This window comes from Mirounga leonina, unplaced genomic scaffold (assembly GCF_011800145.1).
Source record: "Mirounga leonina isolate KUSES-001 unplaced genomic scaffold, KU_Mleo_1.0 Mir_174, whole genome shotgun sequence".
NCBI classification, from domain to species: Eukaryota; Metazoa; Chordata; class Mammalia; order Carnivora; family Phocidae; genus Mirounga; species Mirounga leonina.
Window position 1 is genome coordinate 59,654,606 of NW_023270451.1, and position 12,198 is coordinate 59,666,803.

The 12,198-nt window shown below is 34.1% G+C and overlaps 1 pseudogene; it reads right to left on the reverse strand.

Moving 5' to 3' along the window:
- Window positions 1-4,642: 4,642 nt before the first annotated feature.
- On the reverse strand, window positions 4,643-4,900 carry LOC118021378 (annotated as a pseudogene).
- Between the last annotated feature and the right edge of the window lie 7,298 nt (window positions 4,901-12,198).

Genomic DNA, 12,198 nt, shown 5'->3' on the forward strand with positions numbered 1-12,198 from the left:
AAAAGACAGAGTCAATAATGACATCAATATATAAGGCTTGAGCAACTGAAAAGACAAGAGTTGCCATCTTGAGATGAGAAAAGACTAAAAGGTAAGCTTTGGGAGGCAAGATCAAGACTTCAGTTTTGGTTCATTTATTTGATATCCAAATTGAGACGTTGAGTAAACAATTCAATATGAGTTAGGATTTAGGAAATAAATGTAGAATGGAGATGTAAATTTAGATGTTTTGAACATAGAGATATTAGTTAAGCCCAAGGACTAGATAAGGTTTCTAGAGAATGAAAATAGACAGGAAAGAGAAAAGATTTAAGAACTACAACGTGAAAATTTTGCATTTAAAAAACTGAGAGAAGAAGAGTAATCAATATAGACAAATGAAAAAGAATTTGCAGTGACTAGGAGGAAAAACCAAGAGAAGGTGTCCTGGAAATCAAGTGAAGAACATCTTTTAAAGATGAGAAGTGAACAAGCATGGCCAATGCTATTGATAGGTCAAGAGTGATGACACAAAAAATAACTTTGGAATAAACTTCATGGAAGTTACTGTTGACTGTGGTGAGAGCAGTTTAAAGCAGTGTGATAGAAAGAGGAGTTAAAATGGAGTGTTGTATAAGAACATCTTCATCAACCTATTCCATCAAAAATAAGATACCATTTGAATAGTCTTGCCCACTTCCCAGAAGTAACAAGGAATAATTTGAAGTACTGAAGTACAATAATTATACACTTAGACACCAGTCTTAGGACACTCTAATTTTTTTAACTTTGGAGCTTTCTACTAAATACATATTAAGTATAGTGTACCTCTGTAACCTTTACTAGCAATCTCAGTACTCACTAGTACATCTTATTCATTATTAATCATCCTCATTTAGAATTCAAATATATAGTTTGATAACTTTGATGGTGGTGAATAAAAGAAGATAAACATCTTATTATTATGGTTAATTTGAATTTTTAAAGATTGTAAGAAAAATTTCAACTATCCCTCCTTTCATGAAAGGTATGTAATTATTGTGTTTTTCTCACTTTGATTGAAAAGCTATAGTGTTCCATATATATTAACTTTTTTCATCTGTTGCAGTTTTTCATCATCTTTAAAACTGCAAGACTACTATTAAGATAATAAAGTACCTAAACAATCTTGCCTCACTGACCAGAGGCCTTTAAAGAACAACCAAATTCTTATTTTCAGCTCTTACATTTCCTCAATTATCCTATGGAAATATGACCTAGTAAATAGTTCACACAGTGGTTATTAAATGTTATTTTGTATCAAAATCAGCTTCTTTTAAAAAATATAGGTGTTCCCTCACTTTACCCTCTATTGATTTGGAATTAAATCATACTTTCTGGGTATTTGTATTTTTAAATTTTTTAAATTAAAAAAAATTAAGTTTTTATTTGAATCGCATGGGTGCTCATCACGACAAAGTGTACTCCTTAATCCCCATCACCTATTTCATTCATCCCCTTACCTATCTCCCCTCTGGTAACCATCAGTTTGTTCTCTATAGTTGAGTCTTTTTCTTGGCTTATCTCTTTTTTTCCCCTTTGCTTATTTGTTTTGTTTCTTAAGTTCCACATATGAATGAAATTATATGGTATTTGTCTTTCTCTGACTTATTTCACTTAGCATTATACTCTCTAGTTCCATCCATGTTGTTGCAAATGGCAAGATTTCATTCTTTTTCATGGCTGAATTTTACATATATATATATCACATCTTCTTTATCCATTCATCAGTCGATGGTCCCTTGGACTGCTTCCCTATCTTGGCTATTTTCTATTCTGTTTTACTGATGTATGTGTCTATTTTTGTGCCAGGACCGTACTGTTTTGAGTACTACAGCTTTCTAATCTAACTTGAAATCCAGAATAGTGATGCCTCCAGCTTTGCTTTTCTTTTTTTTAAGATTGCTTTGGCTATTTGGGGTCTTCTTTGGTTCCATACAAATTTTAGGATTATTTATTCTAGTTCTGTGAATACTGCTGCTGGTATTTTTATAGGGATTGCTTTAATGTGTATATTGCTTTGGGTAGTATAGGCATTTTAACAATATTTTTTTTTCCAATCCACAAGCAGGGAATGTCATTCCATTTCTTTGTGTTATCTACAATTTCTTTCATCAGTGTTTTATAGCTTCAGAGTATAGGTCTTTCATCTCTTTGCTTAGTTTTATTCCTAGGTTTCTTATTATTTTTGGTGAAATTATAAGTGGGATTGTTTTCTTAATTTCTCTTTCTGCTGCTTCATTATTGGTGTATAGAAACACAACAGATTTCTATACATTGATTTTTTTATCAGCAATGTTACTAAATTTATTTATCAGTTGTAGAACTGTTTTTTGGTGGAGTCTTTCAGGTTTTCTGTATAGAGTATCATGTCATCTGCAAATAGTGAAAGTTTTACTTCTTCCGTACTGATTTGGATGCTTTTATTCCTTTTTGTTGTCTGATTGTTGTGACTATGATTTCCAGTACCATGTTGAATAAAAATGGTGAGAGTGGACATCCCTGTCCTGTTCTTGACCTTAGGGGAAAGGCTCTCAGATTTTCCTCATTGAGGATGATGTTAGCTGTGGGTTTTTTATTTATGGCTTTTATTATGTTGGGATATATTCCCTCTATTCCTACTTTGTTGAGGGTTTTGAGCATGAATGGATGTTGTACTTTGTCAAATGCTTTTTCTACATCTATTGAAATGATCTTATGGTTCTTATTCTTTCTCTTATTGATGTGATGTATCATGTTGATTGACTTGTAAATATTGAGTCACCCTTGCAACCCAGGAAAAAAACCCCACCTGATTGTGAATCATCTTTTTAATGTATTATTGTATGAGTTTGCTAATATTTGCTGAGATTTTGCATCTATGTTCATGAGAGATATTGGCCTGTAGTTTTTTTTTTTTTTTTTTTTTGTGGCATCTATCTAGTATCAGAGTAATCCTGGCCTCAAAGAATGAATTTGGAAGTTTTCCTTCTTTTCTATTTTTTGGAATAGTTTGAGAAGAATAGGTATTAACTGTTCTTTATATGTTTGGTAGAATTCACCTGTGAAGCCATCTGGCCCTAGACATTTGTTTTTTGGGAGTTTTTTGATTACTGATTCAATTTCGTGGCAGGTAATCAGTCTGTTCAAGTTTCTATTTCTTCCTGTTTCAGTTTTGGTAGGTTATATGTTTCTAGGAACGTATCAATTTCTTTTAGGTTGCCAACTTGTTGGCATATAGTTTTTCAAAATGCTCTCTTATGATTGTTTGTATTTCTTTGGTGTTGGTTGTTATTTCCCCTCTCTCATTTGTGATTTTATTTATTTGGTTCCTCTTGATAAATCTGGCTAGAGGTTTATCAAGTTTATTGATTTTTTCAAAGTATTAGCTCCTGGTTTCATTGATTTGTTTTATTGTTTTTTTTTTTTTTTTAGTTTCTATATCATTTATTTATGCTCTAATTTTTATTATTTCTTTTGTTCTGCTGGTTTTGGGTTTTGTTTGTTGTTTTTTTTCTAGCTCCTTTAGGCATAAGGTTAGGTTGTTTATTTGAGATTTTTCTTGCTTCTTGAGGTAGGTCTTTATTGTTATAAATTTCCCTATTAGAACCGCTTTTGCTGTGTCCCAAAAGTTTTGAACCATTGTGTTTTCATTTTCATTTGTTTCCATGTAGTTTTTTATTTCTTCTTTTACTTCCTGGTTGACCCATTTATTGTTTAGTAGCATGTTATTTAACCTCCATGTATTTGTGTTCTTTCCAGATTTTTTCTTGTGGTTGACATCTATTTTCATAGCGTTGTGGTCAGAAAAGATGCAGGATATGACTTCGATCTTTCAAAATTTGTTTAGGCTTGTTTTGTGGCCTAAAATGTGACATATTCTGGAGTATGTTCTTATGTGCATTTGAAAAGAATGTGCATTCTGCTGTTTTAGGATGGAATGTTCTGAATATATCTGTTAAATCCATCTATCTGGTCCAATGGGTCATTCAAAGCTGGATATTTGTATTTTTAATCGAGAATTCCATTTGATTCTTAAGCACATCAACTCACATCACTAATCAGTAACAACTTTGAATATTTTAAAAAATCCATTTTCTGGTAAAAATATATAAATATGTATGTATATATCTCTCTATATACTAAATATACAGTATAAATATGTATACTATATACATATGCAATATATGTATATACATATAGTAGAACAGTATGTGGCACATAGTAAGCACAATATAAGTGTTAATTATAAAGGCAAAAACAATATAAGTTACTGTGCGTTTAGATGTTGGCCCAGGTCTTGGATATCACTAAGCTATTAAACTAGCAAAGTCTTTCCTGCAGACTTATTACATGATCAAACTACATTCCAAGTATAAGCATTATTAACTGAATTTTCTTTTATATACAATGAAATCATCCTTAATATGTGCCTTCCACATTCACATTTGTGTTTATTTCCTGTTTCTATTTCCTCTCTCATCTCCACCAATATTTCTTTTTTCTTTTACATGTTTCCAATGAGTATTTATTATTAGTTAAACCACGATTCAGGATCCCAAGGTGGGGATCACCATATACACAGGTCCCCCTTCACCACCCTGGGAGAAGAATGGATGACAAAGGAGAGGTGGGTGGAGCCAGTTCAGACCTTCCCAGGAAACATGCCTTTTGTGCTGCAGTTGTCCCAGGCTGACTCCCAGGATATGGGGCAGAGGGACTTGTACACACACCAGTACTATTTGCACCTGAAGACATCAGCCCCTTTAGCAGTCATTGCCTTCTCACAGCAGTGGAAATCCAGTTAGTTCTGCCAGCAGTTCCTAGTCTGGTTCTGGTTGGGAAAGCAGTTGTCAAAAGGGACAGTCTGGTAGTTCTGGTAGGTCTTGATTTCTTCTGCCATGGTGCTGACTCCTAAAGACATCCCTGAAGCAGCTCACAGCTCAATGTGACCTCCGTAACAGACACCAGAGTCACCACTAATATTTCTGAAATCTTTCCTGACAATGTCTCCTGAGATGCCAAGGAAGTTCCTTGCTCCTTCTCCTTCATTCATATCTTGAGACACCACCAAACCAAGAAGAGGTTGAAGTATGTGGGCAACTCCAAAGTGGTAATTTTCATGTTTTACATCCTAAAAATTTTAGGCTTAATTCTTACCTAGATGTATTGTATATAATGCCAAGATATGTTTAATTGAAATAGTGCCAGCCGTAGATGGAATTTAAGGAAAGTGGCAGCTGTGGGAGTAAGGAAAAAACAGTTGATAACAGAATGTTTAAAGGTAAAGGACTAAAGCATGGGACCCATAATGTCTTCTCTTCATTTTTACTTGTTTGTTTTGTGGTAAAGATTTTGAAAAATGAATATTTTCTTTTTGTAGGAAGGGGCCATTCAGTTTATCCCAGATCCCAGAAGTTTTCAATTCTGCCTTGCATATTAACATCAATTTAGGAATTATTATTATTATTATTATTATTATTATTATTATTACTATTATTTTAAAGTAGGCTCCATGCCCGGTGTAAAGCCCAATTCTGGGCATGAACTTACCACCCTGAAATCAAGACCTGAGCTGAGACCAAGAATCAGACATTTAATTGAATGAGCCACTCAGGCACCCCTAGGAATTATTTTTAAAATGACCATGCCTGGCTCATGCCCCATATCAATTTAATGAAGAATTTGGGAGATGAGACACTGGTATATTTAAAAGTTCCCTAGGCATTTCTAATGGGTGGTCAGGGAAAGAAACTACTGAAATACTTCATCACATAAACATGGCAAGCTAGTAATCTAAAAGGAAAAAAAAATGGTACAGAATAGAAAAACATGCAGCAAGCCATATTAGCCCATTTTTTGCAGTTTTCAAAAATCTCTATTAAAAATCAATGTGCAGGGGCACCTGGGTGGCTCAATCAGTTAAATCCAACTCTTGATTTCAGCTCAGGTCATGATCTCAGGGTTGTGAGATTAAGCCCCGCCTTGGGCTCTGTGCTGGGCATGGAGCCTGCTTGGGATTCTCTCTCTTCCTTTCCCTCTGACCCACCCCTCTCAAAAAAAAAAAAAAATCTATGTGAAAACATAATTAAAATTGGTGAATGTACTGTACTGAATGAGATTCTAGCAGGATAGTCAATACATGCACTAGATACTACCTATATTCTATTAAGTCACACTTGTGATGTGGAATATGTAATATACAAGTAGTATGTAATAAAAGTAAAATGGATTATTTAATCATATTCATTATCAAAAGTTCTACTTTGCTTTTGTCTTTTTTTTTAAAAGATTTTATTTATTTATTTGACAGAGAGAGAGAGAGAGAACAAGCAGGAGGAGCAACAGAGGGAGAGGGAGAAGCAGGCTCCCCGTCTGAGCAGGGAGCCTGATGCAGGACTCGATCCCAGGACTCTGGGATCATGACCTGAGCCGAAGGCAGACACTTAACCAACTGAGCCACCTGGGTGCCCCGTGCTTTTGTCTTCTGAAAATTAACAATAAGTCTTTTTTTAATCTCAGGATTTAGATGGGCATTTTATTATTTTCATATATATACATATATGTATGTCTGTATATATATATTAAATTATGCTAAATATAAAATTTGAATTAAAGAAAACATATATATTGATTCCAGTATATTAGATCTTTATATGCAATAAAATCTCACTGGTTATAAGGATAATCCAAATTAAGATAGTCAAAATGTACTTTATTTCTTTCAAGAACAAGTAGCACATAGGAAACAATGTTCTAAATGCTAAATATTACACATCTGAAATTCATTTGATTCGATGTAGAAAATAGATAATCACTTACAATGAATGCTACTAAAAAAACTAAGCTAAAATCCTCACAATAGTGCATTCATTCTCATTCACTAAACAGTCATGCTATTTTCTGTGTTTTACGTTTTTAGTTTTATCACTACATGAATAATTCAAAGGAAAACTTTTGCAGTCTGAATTAAGTTATCATAAATTCTGAATAATGGTAATTTAACACTACAGAAGTACTAGAAGGCTCATTTTAAAGATTTCATTAATATCTTAGAAACTAAAGGTATCATTCCACATATAATAGATATGTTAATTAAATTTATAAAAATATATGTGCAACACAATTAAAAATGTCATGTCACTAGATAGCCTGCTTTCAATAAGTCTAACTTAAATTCTCACTAATATGATGTCAATAATTTTAAATAAAGATGTACAAATATTGATATTTAGGATGATGCTTTTTAAAAACTGTCATTTATCATGTGAAATTCAGACTTATTGGACCTTACAAAGGCCATATGGAAATTAGAACTGTAAGTGGGAGCTGAACCATGGATAGTGAAATACACGTTACCAATACATAAATTTTCCAAATAGAACTCATTCTACTCTATTTTCAGAGAGCATAATATTTATTTTGGCAACAAGTAAGGCTGCAATTGGAAATAGGCTTGGAATTTGAGTTAAAACTTTTAAAACGTTTGCAACAGCCTGTACAGTAAATCATAATACAGATCATCCATTTCCGTTTATACACAAAGATAAAATACTTCCCTGTAGGCCCCCACGAGAATACTCTTTCCTATCAGAATAAGTACATTGACTTCATAAATTCAGTATGCCATGATGTTTAAAAAATGTTTGGGTGACATAAATTGCTCTTGTACACTGTAGAAGTGGTTTTATCAATACTACCGACTTCCACACTTACAATGGATTTGCAGAATTAATCAAATGCCGGCACAAACTCAGAAACTTTCAATTATGTATTTCAAAAATATTCATTTTTATATACTCACTGGTTGCATTCAGATCATATCTTGCAATTGTGTTAATTCATAGACCATTTTAAAATCATGGAGCTAATTTGGGAGATTGTCTTTGGAAAGAATCTGCAAAGTGCCTATTTCCTCAAAAATACTCTTTATAAGCATTCTTTTTCCTCCTTTATGCAATTTGGACCAAGCAAGGTCAGTTAGTGAGGAAATAACATTATTTAAAAATAAATCTCTATCAGACCTTGGAGCTGTCCCTTGGGTAAACATTGTAGGAAATGAATGAATGTTTTGCAGTTTGTAGCTTCAAACTCTCTGTTTTAATATTGCTCATATGCTACTGGCTATGTACAGTGGAGTTAATATTCTTTAATACTGTATTTTATGTGCTATCCTAGGGATTCTTTGTCTTGCTTTTCATTTACTACACTAGTACATTATTTGGCTGCATGTAAGAATTTGGACATTATTCCGTCGTTCAGTTTCAGTTGACAAAATACTTTTGATCAATACAACTTCCAGAAAAATTAGGCCATAAAAAACAATGTGTTTAGTAGAATATTTGTGTCATTAAAACTTTCAGTACAAGTCCTAAAAACTAGAGGTCTCAGCCCTCTCTCAGCCTTTAATGTCCTTCTGCGTGACTATTAAATACAAACTGTGTATGAATACTTCGTTCATCCTTCAAGAAACACATTGAGTCTGGTTATTTAATGCTACCATATAAATTTCTATATAGGTATTTTCAGTTGCAACCTGAAGTGTATAAAATAATGGAGCAGAGCTAACAGCTTGATTTAGTACCTTCCTCCAGAAACATCTCTGCTTCTAGCAGGAAAAAGAAATTAAAAAAGAATAGGAAAGAGAAAAGGAAATTATATATCTCTGTGAACTTCTACCAGTAAAATGACCGATTTACTGTATAACACAAAGTTCAGGTAAATAAAATGCCAAAATAATTATAAAATAATATCTCAGATATTTTCTTGATGATATTTTATGCAAAATATTTTTTTGACAAGACCTAGTCTTGCCCTTAGAGTAGATTATAGAGGCAAAGGGAGCAAGAGTTACTGGTACAGCACCAGGAACAAAATAATTTCATTCTTAATTCATGAATCTGTGGAGAAATTCACAAGTGATGATGTGCATGTTTCTTAGACTTTATGTTGTAGATAATAATACTTTGAGTTGATCTCTTTGTCTTTATTTTTTTTTAAGATTTTATTTATTTATTAGAGAGGGAGGGAGAGAGAAACAGCATGAGAAGGGAGAGGGTCAGAGGGAGAAGCAGGCTCCCCGCTGAGCCAGGAGCCCGATGTGGGACTCAATCCCAGGACTCCGGGATCATGACCTGAGCCGAAGGCAGTTGCTTAACCAACTGAGACACCCAGGCGCCCAGATCTCTTTGCCTTTAAAATAAAGAAGCTCACATAAGGAATTGGTACTGGATTTTTATGAGTCTTATAAAAATAGGTGATATAAACATTGAGAAGACTCTTTCCATTAATGCAGGTTACAATTAAAGAGGTTTCAGAAGACTAAGCATAGGCAGTCTCCTCCCATCCCCTCTGGGAAAACATTAAAGATCAAAATATGCTATAAGCTAATAACATGTATTACTCCAGTGATCCCTTGAGAAGAACAGCATTTGGACCTGGAGAGCTTTGCAACAGAAAGTTGTTTTTCTAACAATGGTGACTTTGTCCTTCCCAAAGGACATCCCAAACAGCAAGTATTCCCTAATAGATATGATGAGTTTCACCTAAGACTAAGAACATCACTAAATTGAAGAAAACATTACTCAGTAAGTTAATTATTCAAAACTCTTTTTTATATCCTGAATACAACCTATTGTCATTGTCAAAATTACACAGTTTCAGAATATGAAAAGTAAGATTATTCATTCAATGAATTGTAAGTTTTAATTTTCTTTTTCTTTCTTTTTATTTTTTTTGTTGATTTTTTTATTATGTTATGTTAATCACCATATATCATTAGTTTTTGATATAGTGTTCCATGATTCATTGTTTGTGTATAATACCCAGTGCTCTATGCAGTACATGCCCTCCTTAATACCCATCACCAGGCTAACCCAACCCCCACCCCTCTCCCCTCTAGAACCCTCAGTTTGTTTCTTAGAGTTCATAGTCTTTCATGGTTCATCTCCCCCTCTGATCTCCCCCCCTTCATTCTTCCCTTCCTGCTATCTTCTTCTTCTTCTTTTTTTTTTTTTTAACTAATAATGTATTATTTGTTTCAGAGGTACAGGTCTGTGATTCATCAGTCTTACACAATTCACAGCGCTCACCATAGCACATACCCTCCCCAATGGCTATCACCTAGCCACCCCACCCCTCCCACCCCCCACCACTCTAGCAACCCTCAGTTTGTTTCCTGTGATTAAGAATTCCTCATATCAGTGAGGTCATATGATACATTTCCTTCTCTGATTGACTTATTTTGCTCAGCACAATACCCTCCAGTTCCATCCACGTCGTTGCAAATGGCAAGATTCCATTCCTTCTGATGGCTGCATAATATTCCATTGCATATATATACCACATCTTCTTTATCCATTCATCTGTCGATGGACATCTTGGCTCTTTCCACAGTTTGGCTATTGTGGACATTGCTGCTATAAACATCGGGGTGCACGTAGTCCTTCAGATCCCTACATTTGTATCTTTGGGGTAAATACCCAGTAGTGCAAATGCTGGGTCATATGGTAGCTCTATTTTCAACTTTTTGAGGAACCTCCATACTGTTTTCCAGAGTGGCTGCACCAACTTGCATTCCCACCAACAGTGTAGGAGGGTTCCTCTTTCTCCACATCCCCCCAACATCTGTCGTTTCCTGACTTGTTAATTTTAGCCATTCTGACTGGCTAAAATTTTCTTTCTTTTTAAAAAAAGATTTATTTATTTATTTGAGAGAAAGAGGGAGCAAGCACAAGAGCGGGGGTGGGGGAGAGGGACAGAGGGAAAGAATTTCAAGCTGGTTCCCTGCTGAGCGTGGAGACTTACAAGGGGCTAAATCCCACAACTTTGAGATCATGACCTGAGCCAAAATCAAGAGGTGGACACTTAAATGAGCTACCCAGGTGCTCCTTAAATTTTCTTTATCTTCTGCTCTGGAATCAATGTTTTCTATGTATTGTTGAGCTAAGTGGAACTTAAATCCATTTTTACAACATATTTTCTCAGATTTTATCCAAAGAGTAAAGCTAACCTCTATATACATTTATAAAACAATAACATACATAATCAATTCTAAAATATTTTTATATGGGTTTTTCTTAAAGATTTAAACCAAATATATAAATGGTTTCTTGATTTTTCTTTAATGTGAGAATTTTTTATGATTCTTGGTTAACAAAGAATTCTCAGTTCCAAATCTTAGTCCATTCTGCTATTTCTATTTTTTTTAATTGAGGTATACAAAAAAAAAGGACACAAAGTGTATAACTCAGTGTGATGTATAATTACTTCCCAACATACTAGAAGGATCCATTGTGCCCGTTCCCATTCATAGGTCCCAGAGAAAACAACTTTCTGATTCCTTTCCTTATAGATTAGTTTTGTCTCTTTAATTTCTTATAAATGGAATCATACAGATGCAATCTTTGTGTGACTTCTTTTGTTCATCATTATGACTGTGAGTTTCATTCATGATTTGCATGTAGCAGCAATTGCTCTTTTTTGCTGGCACATAATGTTCAACTGCATGAATGTACCACAATTTATGCATTCATTTTGCTGTAGATAGGCAATTGGGTTGTTTTCAATCTGGACAATGAGGAATAAAGCTGTTATAAACTTTCTAGTACATATCCTTTAGTAGACATATATATTCAATTATCTTGAGTATATAACTAAGGTTGGAATTTCTGAGTCATAGGATAGGAACATATCTTTTAGTCGCCATTGTCAAAAAGTTATCCAAAATGGTTGTAATTTCTGGCTATTTTTAAAATTTGCTAGTTTTGCAGGATGGCTGTCTCTCAGACAGGGTTACACCGTTGTCCACATTAAGGACACATGAGAAAGACTTGCTTCTAAGGGTCCAGAGACAATCAGCATTAACCCCTCCTGCAGGGTTATATGGCTTCAAGTCACTGGACGTTCAGAGTCCTGTGTGCCATTGGGAAAAGGATCCAATATAGACAAAAATGTTGGTCTCTGTTAAAACTTTGTAGATGTCAAGGACTAGATACATCCTCTTACTGAAAATGAGGAGGTAGCAAATATAATGCTGCTTTGATAAACTCTAGCCATGAACAGAAATTCTGAGAAAGGGTAAAATAAAATAATTTTCCTTTGTGTTTCCTTTTTGCTATATTACTGTTATGGACATACTGAATAAGAAATTTATATGACATTAAGAAGATATTTTATGTATTTTGATAAGGCATCTCATGT